This window comes from Podarcis gaigeae (assembly GCF_964106915.1).
Source record: "Podarcis gaigeae genome assembly, chromosome: 1".
In the NCBI taxonomy this organism is placed as follows: Eukaryota; Metazoa; Chordata; class Lepidosauria; order Squamata; family Lacertidae; genus Podarcis; species Podarcis gaigeae.
Window position 1 is genome coordinate 52,789,987 of NC_139678.1, and position 21,029 is coordinate 52,811,015.

Below are 21,029 nucleotides of genomic sequence, written 5' to 3' on the forward strand. Positions count from 1 at the left end.
CTATATGCTTAGGTAGCAGATGGTTTTACACTAATAGCATCTCTCGAAACTCTCTCTGGCAAGATGGAGAGACACCAGAGGGCCACTGCAGCCTGATGCTGACAAGTTTTTCCCTTGACGTAAATCAATCCCAGACCCCATTAATTTGAACAACTGCCCTTGAATCTTTTGCCTGGCCATCGAGAGCTATTATATAACAACTAATTGGTCAATGTGTCCTCTTTAATAAGTGGAGCCTGTGCAGACACAGGATTCAAAAAATGGCTAAGCAAAGTCCCAGCACAAAGGTGAATGGAATTACGTGAAGTTCTCACTTGTTGTGTTAACCTCTGCTGTCCATTTGGGGCAGAAACGTCAAGTGGGAAATGTCCCTGAAGTTTACTCATGGCTTAAGAGGTGAGGGAGTGGGGAAGCATGGAAGTGGGTGAAGAGTTCAGAAAGATTATGTGCTAAAAATAAGCCAAGACCCTGAAAATAAACTAAGCAGGAAGAAATCTCCTGAGTCGATGTAACTAAAATGATCAAAATCTAGCTTGACCACAATTCACTTTTTAAAATGGAAAAAGGGAAGAACAAAGAAGCAATTGTCCAAGAAACATGTAGTACAGTCCCTTCGCAGATCTTGCCCAAAAATCGTAAAATGATTGTTGTGCCTTTTAGTAATGAGCATGTGATACACACAACGAGGGGTTTTTTAGGGTTAATAACTTCATTATGCCCTATGAAAATTTGATCCATTATTGGTAGGCTGGATGGTGTAAAAGTGTGGAATTTTGAATACTAGAAATTACAAGTGAGGAGTCAAGTTGCAGCTACAAGAAGGAAATTTGAGTCAGTGGCAGCTACTCACCAAAATCAGAACTTAATGAGGAGCTTTAATGCCCTTCAAGAAAGACCCTCAGACTCTGCAGTCTGTATCCTGGACCAAGGACATGTGCAAAACATCACTATAGGATTGGTAGGCTCAAGAACATCATCGTGTTACAGCACTAGTGCTTCTAGCAGATTGGTTAGGGCTCAGAGTCAGATGTTGTCAGGTGGTAATGACAAGCCCTTTGCTGGTTCCACCAGAAAACCACCCTAGTTCCACCTTCCATGGCCTCTACCCCACCGTCCACATGGCAGCTTCAAACCTCACTGAGTCAGTGGAATTGCAGCCTCCACAAAAATCACTTTCCTAGACCAGAGGCTCCCAACTGTAGATGCTGTGAGCAGCAACACACGCTCTAGAGGTCAGCAGTGTGTAAAGGTCAGTGGGATGGAGAGGCAGGGCTTTCCTGACTTCCCATCACCAGTATTGCTGCAGCCTACCAGGAGGGAGATGGGAGGGAAGCAATGCAGGGGCAAGTTTGGCACAGGGTAAGTTCAGCAGCGGGGCTAATGGATTTGCTCTGCTGGTGTGTTTGCACCACACCAACTCACTGCTGTCTTGCCCCTCCCTCCCAGCGAGGTGATGCCATTAATGGGAGGTCATGTAGGCACCACTGCCCTGCCATGCAGACCACTACTGACCAGAACCACGCACACATGCACAGCTGTCACACCTGTGTACACACCACAATCTGACCTACACACATGTTCACTCTCCTTTTCAACCAATTGGGCTTGAAAGAAGTGTTTTTGCTTCCCCCCCCCAACCTAATTCCGGGGGGTGGGGAGGTGATCTGCACCTGAGGAGGTCAGAATTAGTCTTCCCTCGCCAAATCCCCCTCTTCTCTAACACCCCCCACAAACAGAAAAGAATTAGGCTTGGTGATGTCAAAGCAAGAGAGTACTAAGAAAGGCTACAATCCTAACCCACTTACTTGGGAGCAAGTCCCAATGTAGCCAATAGGACAATTGCTTCTTAGTAGACGTGGTTAGGATTGCACTGTCAGTAGGTTACAAGGTGTATCATTTAACCCTGATATTGGTTGGGGTCCAGAGAGAACTTTGGTGGGGGTCTTGCCAGCTTTTCCTTCCTGAAATACTTCTGCAATTCTCATGGAATGCTGCTCTTGGGATTCCACAACTTTCAGAGTATGGTGCTGGGGTCTGTGTTAGGGAATGATCTGAAAAGCTCCCCATGGCCTTTGAATCCTGATGCTGTCTGGAATTTATTGGGCAAGAGCTGCTATCTCTGCAAGAAATTCCACTGAAGATGGTTTTTTTAATTTAATTTAATTTTATTTTATTTTATTTTATTTTAGCATCACTTTTCAACTTTGGCATACAGTCTGCTGTGGTGCAGCTGTCTGAAGCCTGGAAGCATACCATCCCAGAATTCCTAGTCTTCTGAACATATAATAATATAATTCAGCTATGCTTACAAATTTGTCAGTGTAGCCCTATATACATAATCTATGATGTGCTAAAGTGTACATAAAGCTGAAAGGCATCATAAGCAGAACTGAAGGTCTGGATGTATCTAAGAGGCAATAGATTTGTACAGAGCAACTAATGGAACCCAGCTTAGGAGCCTAAACATATGAAGGTACTCTGTTAAGTGGGATGGTTGTTCTCCTCCCCAGGCCCTTTAAGATGGCAGAGTGAATCTCACTCCTTAGCTTTAGGACCAGAGATCCTCCTCCAAAAGCATGTGATAGCAGATGGCCATGGATCACTACAACATTATTGTAAAAAGGGAGCTATAGATATTCTTGAGGTAATCATCAAGTGCTTTTTATGTGCTTCTCAGTGAATATTTATAAGGAAGACTATGGCAGACCAACACGGCTACCTATCTGTAACTGGATATAAGGAAAAGTGTTTACTTCATGTTGAAGAACAAAGATGTTAATTATTAGGTATAGATTCAGCCCATCCAGGCTGAAAGAATGCATTTGTGTTAAAATTTAGAAAATGAAAGGTGGGAGTCAGGAATCTGAAAAAGTGTAATTTGGGGGGGAGGGGATAAGGAAAGGGGACAAAATAGGCAAGAAAAATAAAATTGAAATAAACTTAGGGAAGGTAAACTTGAGATAGTGACTGGGGGATAATAATGCTGGAAACAATAGTGTTTTGCTGTGGGGGGGTGTTGTATCACAGAGGCATATCCACTCTTAACGTCTCACTATTGTCTCTGGGCGAACCTCTTTTTTTTTGTTTCTGCAACACCACAAAGCCTGCAAAACCTGCATATAAACCACAATGGAGGGGTGAGTTTTATGTGTATACTACAGGTCACCACCTCATGCCATCTTCAACACTCTGAAAAGAATCTAGCAATAACAACAACAACAACAACAACAACAACAACAACAACAACAACATATATAGACATTCACAAAGGGTGCAAAGAAACGTTTTTATGACTGTGAGCTTTTTTTTTCATGGTGTAACCTACCCTGGGGCCTTATAGTGAAAGGCAGGTAATAAGCAAGCAAGAAAACAATCAAACATCAGAATCCAGCCCACGTTAATTGTGATTAAGTAGCATGAAAAACCCATGGAACAAGTCAGTCACTAGTACTATTGCACTCCTTCGTCACCAGTCTTAAGTTGGACTGGAACCCTTTATAAATGCAGGAGGCAATGATGCAGTGAGGTCACTTCTGGATTTAATGGTCTTATGTGGGGGGAGAGCTCTTTAGATGGTAGAAGAGGGGGGCCCTTATCACCTTCAAAATGTGTAAAGCTGCATTTAGGGCCCCCTCTGCTATGCAAGGACCCTCTTCGGGTGGTAATGTGCATTACCGTACTTTTCTTACTGGTGGGGTGTGTCTGGCCAGTCTCCTAAGAGGGGCCCTGGACATCTGCCCCAAAATCCTCCTCTGATGCCACCGCTGGCAGAAGGAAGTAGACCTGAGAGGAAGGGGGAGGTAAGGGGGGGGCAGGGAGGAATGGAAAGAATGTTGTTGGTTTTTTCGCCACATGGGGGTTTACTTTTAATTCTAAGAAACCAGGATGACCTTCCAGCAGGCCTGGGGCAAAGGAGAGACAAGAGAAACCTGTCTCCTCCCATTGGTGTTCCGTTAGCAACAGTCTGAACACAGAAATAAACTTTAGCTGCATGTACAACATACATACAAAGAACATTTAAACCACACCCCCACCCCCAAAAGAATTCTGAGAGCTGTAGTTTGCCACTCATGGTGGGGCTACACTTTCTAGCACCTTTAAGAAACTTCAGTTCCCAGGATTCAGGGGGCAAATCGGTACAGTGGTACCTCAGGTTACATACGTTTCAGGTTACAGACACTTCAGGTTACAGACTCTGCTAACCCAGAAATAGTACCTCGGGTTAAGAACTTTGCTTCAGGATGAGAACAGAAATTGTGCTCCGGCAGCATGGCGGCAGCAGGAGGCCCCATTAGCTAAAGTGGTGCTTAAGGTTAAGAACAGTTTCAGGTTAAGAACAGACCTCCGGAACGAATTAAGTACTTAACCCGAGGTACCACTGTACTGTAAATGTATGGTCTGTGTGTAGCCTTCATCCTCTTCTGAGTTGCTATCTAATTTATTTCACTCATATTTTTTAAAAAGGTTTTTTTAAAAAAATGAAATAATAAAATGGGGGGCAATCCCCCCTTGTTTTAATTGAATTATTCAGCTGCCCTCTGGGGTTGACATTGGGATACATGAGGCTTTTGTGTAATATCAGCAGGAATTCTGCAGACATTTTCTCCCCACCCAGTCCCAGGGAATGGAGGGAGGATTTCAAAGGAGAAGGGAAGGGGGAAAGGGGGGGGGAGGAGAAGCGTAAGCTAATAGGGATGGGAATTATTTTGCGATGGCTGGAGGGATAAGAGAATGAGGGCGGAGGGAGAAAGGGAAAGAAAGTCACTGCAGAAACTGAAAGCTGACTCCCTCTAGTAGCCCAAGGCAGTGCTCTGACCTGGGGTAGCTGCCCTTTTAGCCAAAGATACAGACAAAGTTCAGGGCACAGGGAAAGCTGGATAAATAAGAAACATTTATTTGGGGACTGATCCCTCAGCAGCAGGACACGGCTGTCTATTAAAAGTGGAATGGCCAGGCACTCTCTGGAGACCTACTCTGCAAGATTGTTGACTCACACAAACTGTGATGGACACGCTGTGTCTTATACCCCTAAGGCAAAAAAAAAAAGCAGCACCGGTTGGCCTTCCGCCCACCTTGTGAAGGAGGGAATCAGGGCCTCTAGTGTCCAGACCTTATAACAGGCACCTCTATATACTATTGTTCTTTGTTTCAGTCTCTTGGTCCTTAAACACACAGAACCACCACTCTGCTTTACATTTTGTGAGGGGATCCTTAAAAGGAATTGTCTGTGCTCATCTGACGGGAGGTGGTGCTCAGAAAAGGCAATATTTTGAGTGGGGGGATGAAGATTTTGTGAAGAGACTTTCACATTCCCAGGTAACTATGAAACCCCTAAGCAGCCCTTAAATGTTTGGCATTTTGTTTAAATCTATGGGAAAGGAATGAATAGCGCATGCTCTGAGAAAGAACAGTGTTTGTGTGTTTTTTCTAGTTTCTATTCTGAGGCCTCCCTAGACATTGGCTGCCCACACTTCATTGCTAGTTGCAAAGGGGTCCCCATGATAATTCAAGTTTTAGGGCCCCCAAAATGTAGGTGCACCACTGCACCCAGGGAAGAAGGTTTCTTTTTTAATGAAGAACTTTGCTCCCCCATCTGGCCTTTAGCTGATGTAGCTACACTGGTCCACACCTGAAATTTGCTGAGGGGATTGTTTCCCCTTTCCCACCCCAACAGCTCCAAAATTCAAGTCTAAAGGTTCTGTATTATTACGGAAAAGGATGCTTCTCAACCACACATTTGACAGCAAACAATAAACTTTGATTTTTCTCACAGACATGCACATATTGCTTAGCCCTGGGACAAGAAAGATATACTATGCTTTTTATAGTATGTAAATCATAAACACACTGAAGGAATAAAAAGAGATATATTTGCAAACCAGCCCACCAACTCCTATAGTCACTTGAGACAGAATATTCTTGGGAACAAATTGTGTTTTGGTGGAAGGCCTACGCAGAGCTTCCTACATAATATGGGCCCATCTGGATGCCAGTTCCACTGAGGTCTGTGCGGGAAAGAGAGACAGCTTCAGCCATAAATCCATTCCTCTGAACATGACAAGTGTGAGCTTTATATTTCAAGGACAGGAGGAAAGGCAGTGTGTGGGAACATTTCTGCCTCTGCTGAACAAATAAGAGAAAGATATAGCAATGCTGTACACAGACTGGAGGCCCAAAAGCACTGCGGGTCTACAGGTGCTGATCATAGAAACTTGCGTATGTGTAAATTTAAGAAACACAAAAGCAAAGAGCTTTTAATATTCTGTTGCACCAGTGCAATTCATTGCAATCTTTGTTTGTATTGTTATATTGAGTTATATATGTTGCAGCCTCGGTTTATAGTCCATGCAAGTTCAGTTCACATGTAACACTTAACCATGGTTTACTGTTGACAGCATGAACAGCAGCCTCCTACTCTCTCCTCCTCTGACACAGCAGAAAGCTCCCAGCACATAAACATCCACGATTAAACTACCCAAACTTTCTTCTTACAGCTGAACTCAGGAGAACGGTGAATAGTTAAACTATGATTTCTTAACAAGCCAGGATCATAACTACAGCTTGATTTGGACTTGTTTGAACAAACCATAGCTTAAACTAACCAGTGTTCAGACAAGGATTTTTCCAATCCTTGGAGGAAGTGCTGAGGCAGACTTCCTTCTGCTTGTGCACATAGCTCTACTAAATTATAGAGTTGTTTTGTCCAAGAAGAGCCACAGGCCTACTTGGGCCATAATGTGGGTTGTGCTGTCCATGGTAGGGTTTGTGCCACTTCATACAGCACTGTAGAAACCAACTACAGAAAACACTGAGCTATGTGGACCAATGGCCTAAGACAGAGGTGAGCTGTCTCAGGCCTGGGGGCTGAAAGTGGTCCTCCAGAGCGAGAACTAGCAGGCCCCTGGAACTTCCTGTTTCCTCAAACCATACTCCTCTCCCCAGGTGCACCAACTCCCAGGTGTACCAACTCCCAGGGGTGGGGGTCCTCGGACCCCTCAATATTTGCTGGCAGGGGGCCAGGCCCCCGTAATGTTGAGGGGCAGAGGAGGCTGAGCATGGCATCGTTCGATGGCTGGCTCCTCCTGAGGGTGAGAGAGAAAGTCATGCTGTGCCGTCATGGTCTCAGCGCTCAGCCTCCTCCCAACAATGTGACATTGTGTGCACCAGGAGTCACACACATGCAATGTGCACATAATGTCGTGTGCATGTGAAACCCCCCCAACCTTGGGTGCCTCTCCCCCGTGCATGCTCCTCATTGGCCATGCTCCATGCCCTCAAGAACTTTCAGGTGGCTGGAATCTGTCTCTGAACTACGATGATGCCTCTTTCTTGCCTGCATGAAAGATGGAGAGAGGGTGTGTGTGCATGAGTAAAAGCCTGTGGCTTTTGTGTGGTTTGAAAACATACCCTGGTTTGCCTAAATCTGGGACACCATCTTCCAGGTCTGAAATCCTGTGTGAGTCACATGTCCTGCGCAAGACCCGGTCAAAGCACTTTTTCGTGCACGGTGCCCCAAAACACTGGGGGGGGGGGAGATCTCAGCCTGAAATCACACGAGAGCATGGCATCCAAAATGGCTGCCATGTTTCTGCAGGTAAAAAACAGGATGTCCTGTTTTTCCCAGGCAGTTGACAGTAGGTGGAACATAGTACGGCTCTGTTCACTTTTGTCTTTGGCTCCACCCACAGCTGACATGCAGGATCTGGAAGGTTCTTCAAGAGGGATTGTAGCCCTCAGGCTGAAAAAAGGTTACCTTTTCCAGCCTATAGCAACCTGCTAACTAGGTATGGAAGCTTTAGGTAGGGAACAGAAGTAGGATATTACCATTTACTAAAGCTATATAACACAACACAGAAAAACAAGAATGATGACTGCCATCCGTGTCAAGGTCCACCTCTCATTTTAGGACTCCTTGGTGGCTTCTCCATTGATGTTGTTGCCAGCCTGCATACTTCTTGGAGACTGCCTTTTTGGCAGATCATGTATTGGGCCTTTAATGCAACTTCATATAGAAATTAAATGGAATACTATTTATATATGCTATAAAAATTTACTGCCAAGTTGCTATTTTAAAACCCACATAATCATTTCAAGTCACACTGGTTAAAGATTTACAAGATTTTTAAAAAAACTAAAAAAAAAAAACTTTGACAATTTAGCCATCACCACAGAGTCTCCACGTAATAGCTAGCTTATTAACATGCAAGTCTGGAAGCAGGGGTGTCTTCAGTTTATTTCTGTTTCCATTTGCTCCACACTTTTGTGTTTATTTGTAGTTTTTAAAATTGCATTCTTGACAAACTCTGTATATCTGGAAGAATTTCCATGTTTTCTTGTGCTTATTTGCACCAATAAAAACATACTGATTTTCTCAAAAGTATAACATTTAGTTTAATAATCTTTCTTTCTCTTCTCCTGTGCTTCTGCTTAAGGTTTATTTTCTCTGTGTTTGTCTTCCTCTTTCTCTCTTTAGACTGAAAAGGTCTGGCATGGGCTATAAGTAAAACACCAACCCATGTATGCATTCCATGCACAACTTTTTAAAAGCCCTAATCATTTTCTGGTAGTCTGGAAATACATGCTGTTGGGCATGCAATGCTAGGCACTGGGATGGAGAGCCTATGACCCTCCAAATGATGATGGGCTCTAACTCCCATCAGCACCAGCCAATGTGGCCTATGCTCAGGGATGCTCTGTGCAAATGGATCACTGCATGTAGCATGTGCATTTACAAATGCTCCAAATCTTGGAAAAATGCACTGAACTTTTCTGTTTAGAAATGTAATTTGCTGAGATCCACATCCCACATGTTCAACTCAGGAATATCTCATTTCTGTATTTTGATTGGATCAAGCAAATGGTGAAACCGGTCCTGAAAGACCTACATTGGCTCCCAGTACGTTTCCAAGCACAAAGTGTTGGTACTAACCTTTTAAGCCCTAAGCAGCCTTGGCCCAGTATAGCTGAAGGAGCATCACCACCACTGTCGTTCAGCCCGGACACTGAGGTCCTCCTCCGAGGGCCTTCTGGCGGTTCCCTCACTGCGTCTGCCCTGTGGAACGCCCTCCCATCAGATGTCAAGGAAATAAGCCACTATCTGACTTTTAGAAGACATCTGAAGGCAACCTTGTTTAGGGACGTTTTTAATGTTTGATGTTTTATTGTGCTTTTAATTCTGTTGGGAGCCTCCCAGAGTAGCTGTGAAACCCAGTCAGATGGGCGGGGTATAAATAATAAATTGTTGTTATTGTTATTATTATCATTGATACTGAAATATTCACTCAACTAAATTCGCTAGGCTTTCCCCCGTAGAATAATACTGAGCAGAGTAAACACTTCTGTCTTCCTTGTAACAATTTTTAGATTTCATTTCCTCAGTCACTATTGTTCTTCCCACCCCCCTCCCCTTGCTCCTTTGTGAGTTGTGGGAGGTTTCGGTCAGCCTCCTGTAGAAAAGACAGTCCTGAAGTCCTTTGTGAAAATCTGTTTATTTACACATGTAGAAGTTGAGAGACAGATAGGATGGGAAAGGAAAGTTAGCAAAGGCAATGCTAGCCCAAGGCAGAATTAGCTGAGGCTTCACTGTAGAATGGGCTGTAGTTTAGCAGTTGATCTCATTCTTTGCATGCCTAAGATCCCAGGTTCAGTTCCCAGCAACTCCAATCTAAGAACCTGAATGAGGTAGCAAGGATGAGGGGTGGACACTCTGGAAAAATGTATGTAGTCAGTGGTGGCCTTGTCAGACCTAGGGATGGGGGAGAGATTTGATTAAGTTTGCATGTAAAAGTGAACCTATCTAATTTGCAATATGCAAACTGAAGCACAGTCAGCCTTCGGAACCCACACGTCTCCTAATCTTTCAGTGCATTTCTGCAGCCAAGTAATATGAGCAAAAATGCATATACAGTGCCAGGGTAAAGTATGAATATAAATGCATATATTTGTGAACATAACATACAAGAATGCATTGTATATGGGGAAATTGCATTAGGAAAATGTGTACGCTAGGCAAAACTGCAAACATCACTGCCACCAGTGGCAGTGGATTCCATAGCTTTACTGAGCACTGGGTGTAAAAGTACTTTTTTTATCTTATATGTGCACATGAACTAAGATTTCACAATACAATACTGAATTCTGATTATGAAAATCCTATGGATAAATGTTCTTCCTAATGTCCATTCTTTATGAGGAGCTCAGTTATAAATCCTGAATAGTTCTGTACAGCATTCAGGCACCCTGGTGGATGGCGAATACCCTCATCCTAAGCATCTTGCTGTATAGCCTTCATTCATTCCAGTAAAACATCAGAAGGCCTGCTGCAGAAACCCAAGTAAATGAATGGATGTTACACAGCGGTAATGTTTGGAAAATTGCAGGCACTGTTTCAGCGGCATTCCCTCTTAGTAGAATGACGCCACAGAGAGATCCTAGTTGAGTAGTCTAGCATCTGTATCCATGTGTGTCTATCAGAAAATAGCCGCTGCCTCAAGGCCTGCGTTCTTCTTTGGGTTTGTTTGCTTTAATTAAATACTGTTTTCAAAAGTATATTTTAAGTCAATATTCAGTAAATATCCTTCTCAGTTTTTCTTTCTTCCTTTCTGCCGCTTGACACTTCTATTCGGAAGGGTGCATTGATTCGTGGATTTGACTTGGTTACCTTGGCAAGTAACTTTGACAAGAGTGCCAAAGTAACTAGACTAATGGGCCAAGAGCACAAATATTAAGGGGGAAAGAAAGAAAAATGGTTTGACTGACAAAAGCAATTGAAAAAGATAGAAGGGATGCCTGGTTTATAGAAAAGTGCTTGCTATACTATTTTAATGTTAAAATTGCTGGTTTTCGTTTACCACCCACTGTTCTGCCCAGATGGGATCGCCTAGAGCAGGTATCTAATATTTGTAGGCATTGGAAAGCTCTGGAATTAATACAGTTTGGTGCAAATATCTGTCTAGCCTGATCTGAGTCACCCTGACAGACTACCTTTAACCCACAGGATCTTTGGGGAAAATATTGGTTCATGTCACAAGTAAAACACAAGGAAATCACCGAAAGAGGCACACACTACCATCATCCAAAGGAGAATCTAGAGTGACCTCCAACCCAGTGGAAGTCTGTCCTTTGTTAGGTTCTTCCTGCTACAAGACTAGGAACTGGGAAGGACCAGAACTCTATGATCATTCCACAAAGCTGCTACACACAGCTGTTACAAGAAAGAAGATTCCAGCTAAGCATTAAGAAGAACTTTTTGATGCTAAGAGCTATTTGACATTGGAACAGACTTTCTTGGAAGGTGGCGGACCCTTCTTCATTGGAGGTTTTTAAGCAGAGGCTGGATGGTCATCAATCATGGATCCTTTGTTTGAGATTCCTGCAGGGGTTGGCCTAGAATCTAGATGACCATGACCACCTGGGAATGAATTCATTGAAGGGGTGATTAAAATTTAAAATAAAAATGAGTGCTTTAATGTCTCTAGGGAAACTCCAGTGGTGCATGTGTGGAATTGCACAACATACTAGAATTTGTAACTTGTAGAAATTTTACACTTAATTAAGAGGATCAAATTCTTTAGGCAGCAAACCAAAGCACACTTACTTGGGAGAAAGTTCTGTTGACTCACTGCTGAGCAGACGTGGTGAGGATTGCACTTTCAACTTGATTTTGTGCAAAACAGACAGAAAATCCTTATACATAAGCTACTGGTGATATGTTAGCTTTCAGTTACAATTTCCACCTCTGGCTTGCAAGTGATCTTTAATGCAGTTTATTTTGGGGGGGGGGGATTGGGAGGAGGTATGTTTCCAGAAAACACAATTGATTTTTGTTTTGGACAGAGGTCAGGTTAACAATCCACATTCCTCTCTTATTGGGACATAAGGGCAACAAATCGAGCCAAAACATTTCAGAAAAGCTTTACTGCTTGTAGTCTACCTGCTCTGTGTATTTGTGAAAGTTGGCCAGAGGGGATGAAAGGGGGAGAGACAAAGAGAAGCAAGCACACACACACACACACACACACACAGAGGAATGGGCTCCGGGTTGGAAAAAGAAACAACATTGCAAAGGTCAATGTTCAGATGATGGTATCACATCCTCCTTTCATCCCAGCAGTTCATGCGAAGGCCGGGATCCTTGCTTGGCTTTACTTTAGGGAAAACTCTTGCTTTATTTGTTCACGTTGAACTGCTATCAGAGCTCAATGTCTCAGTGTTGTGTTTTAATAACATCAGTTTCCCCAGACCAGATACATATGAAGTCAGTTAGACGAATCTATAAACAATGGATAGTCACGCAACAGAGGATTTTTGATTCCAAGATAACCTCTCTGAGGGCACATCTAGTGAAGCTAAGGCTGGGTCCTTCAGGCAGCCTCAAAGGAAAACTCTTAATTTCAATGGGATGGAGCTGAAATATTTCTCATTTAGGGTGTTGCTTCCCCCACCCCCTCCTTAGGTTTGTGAAGGTTGTTCAGATCTCCAGAAAAGCATTTCCATTCTTAAAAGTGTATAAAAGAAGATAGCATTTCAGTGTTCATAGAGCAGATACTAGTTTTCATTCCTGACAGACTCAAACCCATGAGACCTTCATTGTGAGTGGAATGCAATTCCATTAGTTTGTCCTAGGTTTCATGTTTGTCAGTTACTTGTTCTTGTTAGGTGAGCTGTTGAAGTGACTAATGGTTGCGATTCTTATATCCCAATGTCTCAGTGTTTCGATTCTTATATCCCAATAAACCTAACCAAGTTTATTTGGAAGACATCCTGCTTATTGAACATTCATCCTGATTCACTTGCACCGAGTTTGTGGGGAAGTTAAACAAATTCAGCAGTTTATTGAGCATTCATTCTGATTTGTTTGCAGTGAGGTCATATGATGTTGAGTTGAGCCATTGTTATCCCACACTTTCCAGTGCATTTGACCATCACTTACCTTACGCAGAAAGTCCTATTCTGAGGAGGAGTGGGTTCATTATGCCAGAGCACTGCTCAGCTTTAATTGTGCAATCTGAATTTCCTGATATGTGATTAGATCCCTCCTGAAAATAATAAGAGACTGGAAGCACCTCCGCTGAAGGGCTGAAGTCTTACTCTTAACATAAAACAAACTCAATCGTTTTTGCTTGAAAACATATTTTAATTTAGCTTTAATAAGCATACTGTAATAAGGGAACATAATAAGAAGAGTTTGGATTTGACATCCCACCTTTCATTCCCTTTAAGGAGTCTCAAAGCGGCTAACATTCTCCTTTCCCTTCCTCCCCCACAACAAACACTCTGTGAGGTGAGTGGGGCTGAGAGACTTCAGAGAAGTGTGACTGGCCCAAGGTCACCCAGCAGCTGCATGTGGAGGAGCAGAGACACGAACCCGGTTCACCAGATTACAAATCTACCGCTCTTAACCACTACACCACACTGGCTCTCAATTTATTTAATAGGTAAATAAATTTTATGGCAAAAATGACAGAGTCCTAAGGCACTCAAAAGACTTGCTTGCATATTTATTGTAACCTAGGATTTCAAAGGGTAGAGAGCACTTTGTCAGCTTACGTTTTTAACATTCCGCTGTGTTGCTTTTCAAGCAACCTGAAATTCTACATTTAATACCAGGCTGCAATACTGAAAATACATCTGAGTACTGTAAAGGTAAACGTCATGTGGTTTAATCATCCTTTGGTAAAGGTAGTTAGCAGATTTTTTTTTTCAGCAGCTGGCCTTAACAATGGCTAAAGGAATAGCCAAAAATTCTTCTGGAGGGAGAGGACCAAATTGGAGAAAGGGGTGTGTCTTTATCCCCCCCCTTTGGACTGGGAATTGTATTATCATGGGGTGGGTGTGTAGATATAGTCACTGGGCGGGGGGACAGAGGGAGAACAGAACTAAGCTTGGGTACAAGCTGCTCACTTAGCAGATCTGATATTGGAGCAATGGACTTTAGAGTGTTAAGCTATAGGCTCCTATCTAGGCTCAGTCTCTCTATCTACTATATATTTTGGGAAGTGGCTTATCCATTTTTTTCTCCATAGTTTTGGATGCCTCTCAAGATATCATCACCAAACTTGGCATGAAGTTTCACAAAGTGGGATCCATGCCAGGTTCCAGTAGTGTTAACAGTATTCTACCTAGAGTCATGCCCTCCTTCTAACCCTGTGTGCATTTTTGCTCACATCAAGGCATGCTCTGTTTATTGTTCATATGTTTTGTTTTGCTGTAACTGGTTGCATTACTTTCTCCTGGGCTATAATACTGTGTTCCAAGTACAAATATTTCATCATGAGAGGAAACCTAGCATGTTGACCTGAGCTATTATGAATTGAGCGGATAACTTTATTTTAACAGGGAGAAGAATTATTTTTCTCATTTTCTCAACTGGAGCATTTTCTGCAAGAGAACTACTGTCTCTTGTGTCTTCATTGCTTCTCTCCTTCCTCTTCCCTAAAAATAACTATGTTGTACTGTAAGTTTTCAGCATTATTGCTGAAAAACTAACATCCAGGATTTCCATCTTCTAATTATAATTGCCTAATCATAACCGCTACAATAATAGCTGTTTTTAATGTTACCCATCACCTTCCCATTATTCATAGATGGTCCTTTGTTTTCAAAAGATACGGACCAGAATATATATATGTTACCATAAAGCACCAATGCAGCAGCAAGCAAAGGCTCTAGCAGCTAAGTCAGCTGCAGGTGGCTGGAAAGCCAAACAGGATGTTTGTGACTGTTGCCATGGGAACATAGGGGCAGTCCATTCTGTACTGAGCACCGGATGTTAGCTCAGTGTGTGTGTGTCATATGACCCGTACTGGAAGTACATGGGTGGAGTTTTTTCTTACTGCTGTTGAGTGAAGACATGTACACTCTGTACTGATGTAAGAGACAGAAATAAAGAATGTAAATAGATTTCTGTCTGCTTCTTTCCCCTCCCTGGGGATACCAAAGGGGAGAGAGAAGGAACGGTGTGTTCTTCTCACATCTGGGAAGAATCGCTGAGACCTCGCCTGCTTATCTGCCGGGAGTAGCAGCGGGGAGGTCGACAAGGAATATCTGCCGGTGCCTACGATGTGGCACATTCCTCTGACCCAGGCAGAATTCCAACAGTGGTAGCAGAGGATGGCTGCATGGTTTCGATCCATGGAAGTCTGCAACAATAGTAGCAGAGCTACTGTTTTCATCGCTCCATGGAAGTCTGCAATGAAAGGTTGATCCTCTGCACCTACGGAAAGAAGATAACGTCTGCCTACAGCCAGAAGCTGACCAGACGAAGTGACAGACAAGCCACGGAGCCCAAGGTATGAGAAATTTCAGGCTTAAAAGAGTGAACGCAGATTGAGTTATTCTCTGGTTCACGGGAGCAGCGTTTGGGAAAAACAGCTCCGAGTGGGAAGGCTTACATTCCAGAGATTCTTGTGGTTTCCTGTACAAGAAAGGAATGCACAGTTGCTAAGCAACGCTCGTCGGTGAAGTGGAAACTTACAGTAAGTGCTGGACAGTAAGGCTGTGCCTGAGAGAGGCAAAAAACAACTTTCGTTTTGGCTACAGTGTCTAAAGAGCTCTTGGAACTTTCCAACGCAGCCAGCGTTAAGAGCTGCCAGGTGGCAAGAGCATAAACAACCAGCTATTGGATTTAGCAGGTTTGAGAGTGAGATTTAATGCAAGGACTCAAAATGGATGCCAAGAAAGGGGGAGCCCTGCCTAGTCCACCCCTTTTAACTAATGACAATTATTCATCTTGGTCTATTAAGATGAAGGCCCTGTTGCATAATCAGAGACTGTTTGAGGTGATTGAGAACCCCATCCCTGCAGCACCAACATGTGCTTGGGAGTCACAGAATGTGAGGGCCAGGACGGCTATAATTCTGTGTGTTTCAGATTGCCAGCTTGTGCATATTCAGGATTTACAATACGCGCAAGAGGTTTGGGACACGCTGCGAAGGACACATCAGAGAGATGCAGGTTCTTCAGCGTTGCTGTATTTTGAGAAGCTGACCAATCTGAGGCTTGCGCCTGATGGAGATGTTCAAGCGCACCTGACGGAAATGAAATATCTGCGGCAACAGATGGTGGAACGCAATTTCCGTTTGCAGGAGGAAGTGTTTTGCTTCATGGTGATAAACAGCCTGAATCGGACTTACAAAACCGTTGCCAGTCAGCTTGGTTCCCTTCCAGCGAACGATTTGACCGCGGAGATGGTCTATGCCGTGATTCTGAATGAACATGACAGACTTGTTGCACTGGAAGTGAAAGACAGGGGGAGGGAAGAACGGAGTTCTAACATCCCCACTGCTGTTGCTACTGGAGAAAATGCTGTAGCGTTAAGCGTTGTCCGATGTAACAATTGTGGACAGACTGGGCATCTTCAGCGGAACTGCAAGAAGCCACGTCAGCACAAAGGAGCCAAGGTGAGCTCCACAAAGTCTGAGGCGTCAGACAAAAGTCATACCATCTCAAAGGCGAAGACTGCAAAGGTTTTGATGTCGCTAAAAGGCACACCAGAGGTGGGAAACTTCTTTGTCCTAGACACGGGGTGTACACAGCATATGTGTCGACACAGACAGCTATTTTCGACGTTTAAGAAGCAAAGCTTCGCTGTGCAACAAGCCAACGGTCAGGAGTTGGAAGCGACCGGGATTGGAACTGTGTATCTTGAAAGTCTGAACTTGACTATAAACAATGTTTACTTGGTTCCAGAGTTGAAGTTCAATCTGCTAAGCGTTTCGCAGATTGCTAAGAAGGGACTAAAGCTGTCCTATGATGCTGAAAGCTGCGAGATCTACAAAGATGGAGAGTTGTATCTTTCTGCCAAAGAGAAAGATGGACTGTATTTGTTGACTTTTGATCAAAGTGATTACATGGAATGTAATTCTTGTGATTCTAACATAATCTCTTTTGCAGGTCTGACCAAGAAGGACGCCAAGAAGGTGACCTTGAGGGTCGACAGAGCATTTCAGCGGGTGTATGCTGATGTGATTGGTCCTCTAGCACCATCTAGAGGCAATGCAAAATATTACCTTGTGTGTGTGGATTCTTTCACAAATTATGTCTGGATTTATGTTTTGGAGAAACCAAAAGAAGCCTTAGAAAGGTTTAAAGAGTTTTGTGACAAGGTTAAAAATATGCATGATGCTAATATTGCTTGTCTTTGTACAGATGAGATGCCGATTTTTCTTTCACAGGATTTCCAGAGGTTCCTGCAGGAGAAAGGGATAAGACACAAGATCGCTAGTTCTGAAGAAGCATGGAAGAGATGTGTCTGTGTTAGGGTGAACAGAGAATTGCAAAAGGGAATGCATGCGCAATTGCTTAGTTCGCATCTGCCAAATGAATTCTGGGCGGAGTCGCTATTGTCATACACTTATACATGGTTGAGAAAGGTTTCAAAAGGGTTGGGATGTTCTCCTTTTGAGAAACTATTCCATAGAAAACCTTCAGTTGCCCATTTCAAGGTTTTTGGGTCTCATGTGAGAACAGAAACTCCAGGTGGGGTAAAGAATGCCAGAGGCATTTTTGTGGGTTATGAAAAGGGTCTCTACAGAGTAATTTTGTCTGAATCTGGTCAGGTGATTCTCACAAAATTTCTAGAGAGTGCTCCTGAACAGGAGAGAGTGATTGTTCACACATTTCCTACTGGAGATGATTCTGATGATGATGATGTTGATCTTATTGAGTTCAGTAGTACTGATGATGACAGCGATAGCTCAGGGAGCTCAGTTGTCACAGTCATTGAGAGGAAATCTCACATAATGACTAGACCCTCAGAAGAAGAGGATGAACCACTGATTAAGCTTAGTACTGGTTCTCCAGAGAGTTCAGAGGCTGAACCAGAAAGCAAAGAAGAGCAGCACCTCTTACGTAGGTCTGAGAGAGCAACGAAGGGTGTACCACCCAAGAGGTATTCAAAGGAGTTTGCAAACCTAGCTATTGCATGTGTTGCTGTTGTAAACAACCAAGGACAAATTGAAGCTGTGTCTGAGTCAGAGACAAAGGCACAACAGAGAGTTGCTAACCAAGGTAATGCAGATGCACTTATTCCTTGGAAGTCACACAACCAGAGAGGTACATTGGTTAAGCCAGTGGCGGGTAGTTCCAAGGGTGGAACTGAAACAACAGGGGAATGTTATATGTATAACAACTGTTTGTTTTCTTCTCTGGATGACGCTTTGCTCGCAGCACGCATTGATACTTTAGGGGGAGTATGTTACCATAAAGCACCAATGCAGCAGCAAGCAAAGGCTCTAGCAGCTAAGTCAGCTGCAGGTGGCTGGAAAGCCAAACAGGATGTTTGTGACTGTTGCCATGGGAACATAGGGGCAGTCCATTCTGTACTGAGCACCGGATGTTAGCTCAGTGTGTGTGTGTCATATGACCCGTACTGGAAGTACATGGGTGGAGTTTTTTCTTACTGCTGTTGAGTGCAGACATGTACACTCTGTACTGATGTAAGAGACAGAAATAAAGAATGTAAATAGATTTCTGTCTGCTTCTTTCCCCTCCCTGGGGATACCAAAGGGGAGAGAGAAGGAACGGTGTGTTCTTCTCACATCTGGGAAGAATCGCTGAGACCTCGCCTGCTTATCTGCCGGGAGTAGCAGCGGGGAGGTCGACAAGGAATATCTGCCGGTGCCTAAGATGTGGCACATTCCTCTGACCCAGGCAGAATTCCAACAGTTTTTAGGTTGCACTACCCTTTTGTGGCTGTTGGGCACAAATAATTTTCAGCTTTCCCAACTGTGCCTTGGAGTTAGAAAGGTTAAGAACCCACAGCCTAACACATTGCAGTACATTTGTCACAACAGGAGCAGCTTAAGAGAGCAGGATATGATTTGATAATAATGGACCTCTCTGGGAGCCATAGGAGCCAACTCCTGGGGGCCATGGGTGTTTGGGCATGCACAATAATATAATTGTGGGAGCCAAGCACCCACAAAGCCAATGAAAAAAGCCAGCAGGCAGCAGCTGTGCTGCTTCTGAGAGAGAAGTGAGTGAGGGACTTGGTGAGGGGCTCAGGCATGGAGGCAGTCTCTCTGAGCCCTTCCCCAGGGAAAGGGGTGCCTCACTGGCTGCAGCGAGGAGAAGAAAGAGGAGTCACTGCTGCCATCCGCCGCAACATAGACATGTGACATCACATGCACACGCCTGCACATAGTGCATGTGACTTCACATACACTATGTGCAGGTGTGTGTGGTGTCACACGTCCACATTGCAGAAGGGCACTCACAATCCTGAGGACAAGATGGCGCCCCTTCTGGGAGCTGCTATACACCCTGCTCTCCAGACACAGCAGGGCTGTAACCTAGGAGTGTTGGGGAAAATGGCAGTGCTGTGGATGAGAGCTCTCCTGCAGGTAGCTTGACTCTGCCTCCCCTCAGTGAGTTCTACAGTGTATCTGTTCACAGGATGAGATGTGTAGCCAATGTTTCTCACAAGCTGTTAAACCAAAGCGAACCCTTTGCCAAGTGTTTCAAATGTGCGTATATATCTGTGCTAAGTGGCAGGAGGCATCAAGTAGCTCTTTATAGTCTTTCACTACGAAGTGCTGATGAACAGAAATACCAAATGAATGGCTTCCAGAAACAATGGGGAAAGCCATCACTCTTGTTTCTCTTTGGCATCAGTTTCTCTTTAAAAGAGAGGGGAGGCTGTGAGGGGGGGGGAGAGAGAACCAAGGAAGAATTAATTTCAAAGGAAGAAAGCATGTTCAACATATTTTTAAATAACTCACTTGATTTACAAAATAGAGTAATGGGGGCCATGCTCATAAATATACATATATGTATATTGCCCAGAATGCAAAACAATTCCATCTGGAGAATTGGGTATTGTTTTGAACAAAGGGCTTCCACTCCGAGTCATTAATAGTGTATTTTATTAAAGGAAAATTGGCTTCAAAAGCGGTTGGGATTTGTGGGAATAAAAATAAAACTGGGATGAAAGTAATTATCCTCTACCTCGTTCCTTCCCTCATGCTCATTTGTCTCTCCTAGGCACAGACAGCAGCAGCAACTCGGCTGTCTCCTGTTCTTTCCATGTTTGATCTTTTCCTGCCTTTTCTTCTGCTGGATGTTGGCGCCAAAGGGAAGGCGGTACATCATGTCCGCACTCTATGTGAGATCTGTTCTTGTAACTTGCAACAGGAGCTCATCAGAGGGGGAAACGAGATCTCCCAGGAATCCATGCAATTTATTTATTTATTTATTTAAAAAATAACAACACAGTGACCAATATTAGATCTATACATTTGGAGATGGACCTTTGGCTCTCTATGACTTCTAGTTTGAAGAAAGGGGAGGTTGCTGGCCATCAACTCAAATATGTCCATGTCCAAATTGTGAGATTAATTTTGAAAAACCAGAAAGCGGTGGAATCATAGAAACACAGGAAGCTGCCTTATACTGAGCCAGACCATTGGTGCATCTAGCTCACTACTGTCTACCCTGACAGTTAATGACTTTGCAGGATTGCAAAGAAAGTGCTCTTCCAGCCCTAACTGGAGATGCTAGGGATTAAAGCTGGGACCTTCTGCATGCATAGCAAATGTGGCCCTTTCCCACATTTAATTTACTACTTATGTAGCCAAAACATCCATGCAAAAGAGGAAGGTATCAGCGTCCCACTGCCCCGCTTGCAAACATGTTTTGTTTTAAGGGGGGTTAAAGAAGGACCCCCCCAAAAAAAAACCCAGGCCAAAAAGAACTCAGCCACAGAGTACTTATTATTTGCTAAGGCAGGGAACGGAAAACTGTTGAAGAGAAAGAACAGAATGGAGTGTCCTGGAAAGGGTCCGGCTGGCTGGCTGGCTGGCATGCACCCTGAACATGAGCATTTGGTCCACACTACAGTATTTCGCTGCATGTCCCATTTATCACAGGAGTGCTGTCCTTTGTTGTGCCTGTGTAAAATGCCATCTTGTTCTCAGAGCCTGGCACATACTAAATTTTGAAAACAGAATAGAAGATCCTTGGGCTAAATAGAACAGAGAACTGTTTCCTGTACTTCTTGGCCATGTGGTGGGGGCAGAGATTCTTTTCAT

General features: G+C 43.7%; 1 long non-coding RNA gene across 1 annotated transcript in view; it reads right to left on the minus strand.

Annotated features, from left to right (window-relative positions):
- Positions 1-9,643: 9,643 nt before the first annotated feature.
- LOC310851367 overlaps positions 9,644-21,029 on the minus strand; it is a 50,835-nt gene continuing 39,449 nt past the window's right edge. Inside the window, exons 2-3 of the long non-coding RNA XR_014567728.1 lie at positions 12,932-13,037; positions 9,644-9,745 (exon numbers count right to left, since the gene is read on the minus strand). This is a non-coding gene — a long non-coding RNA (uncharacterized lncRNA). The remainder of the gene's footprint in view (positions 9,746-12,931; positions 13,038-21,029) is intronic.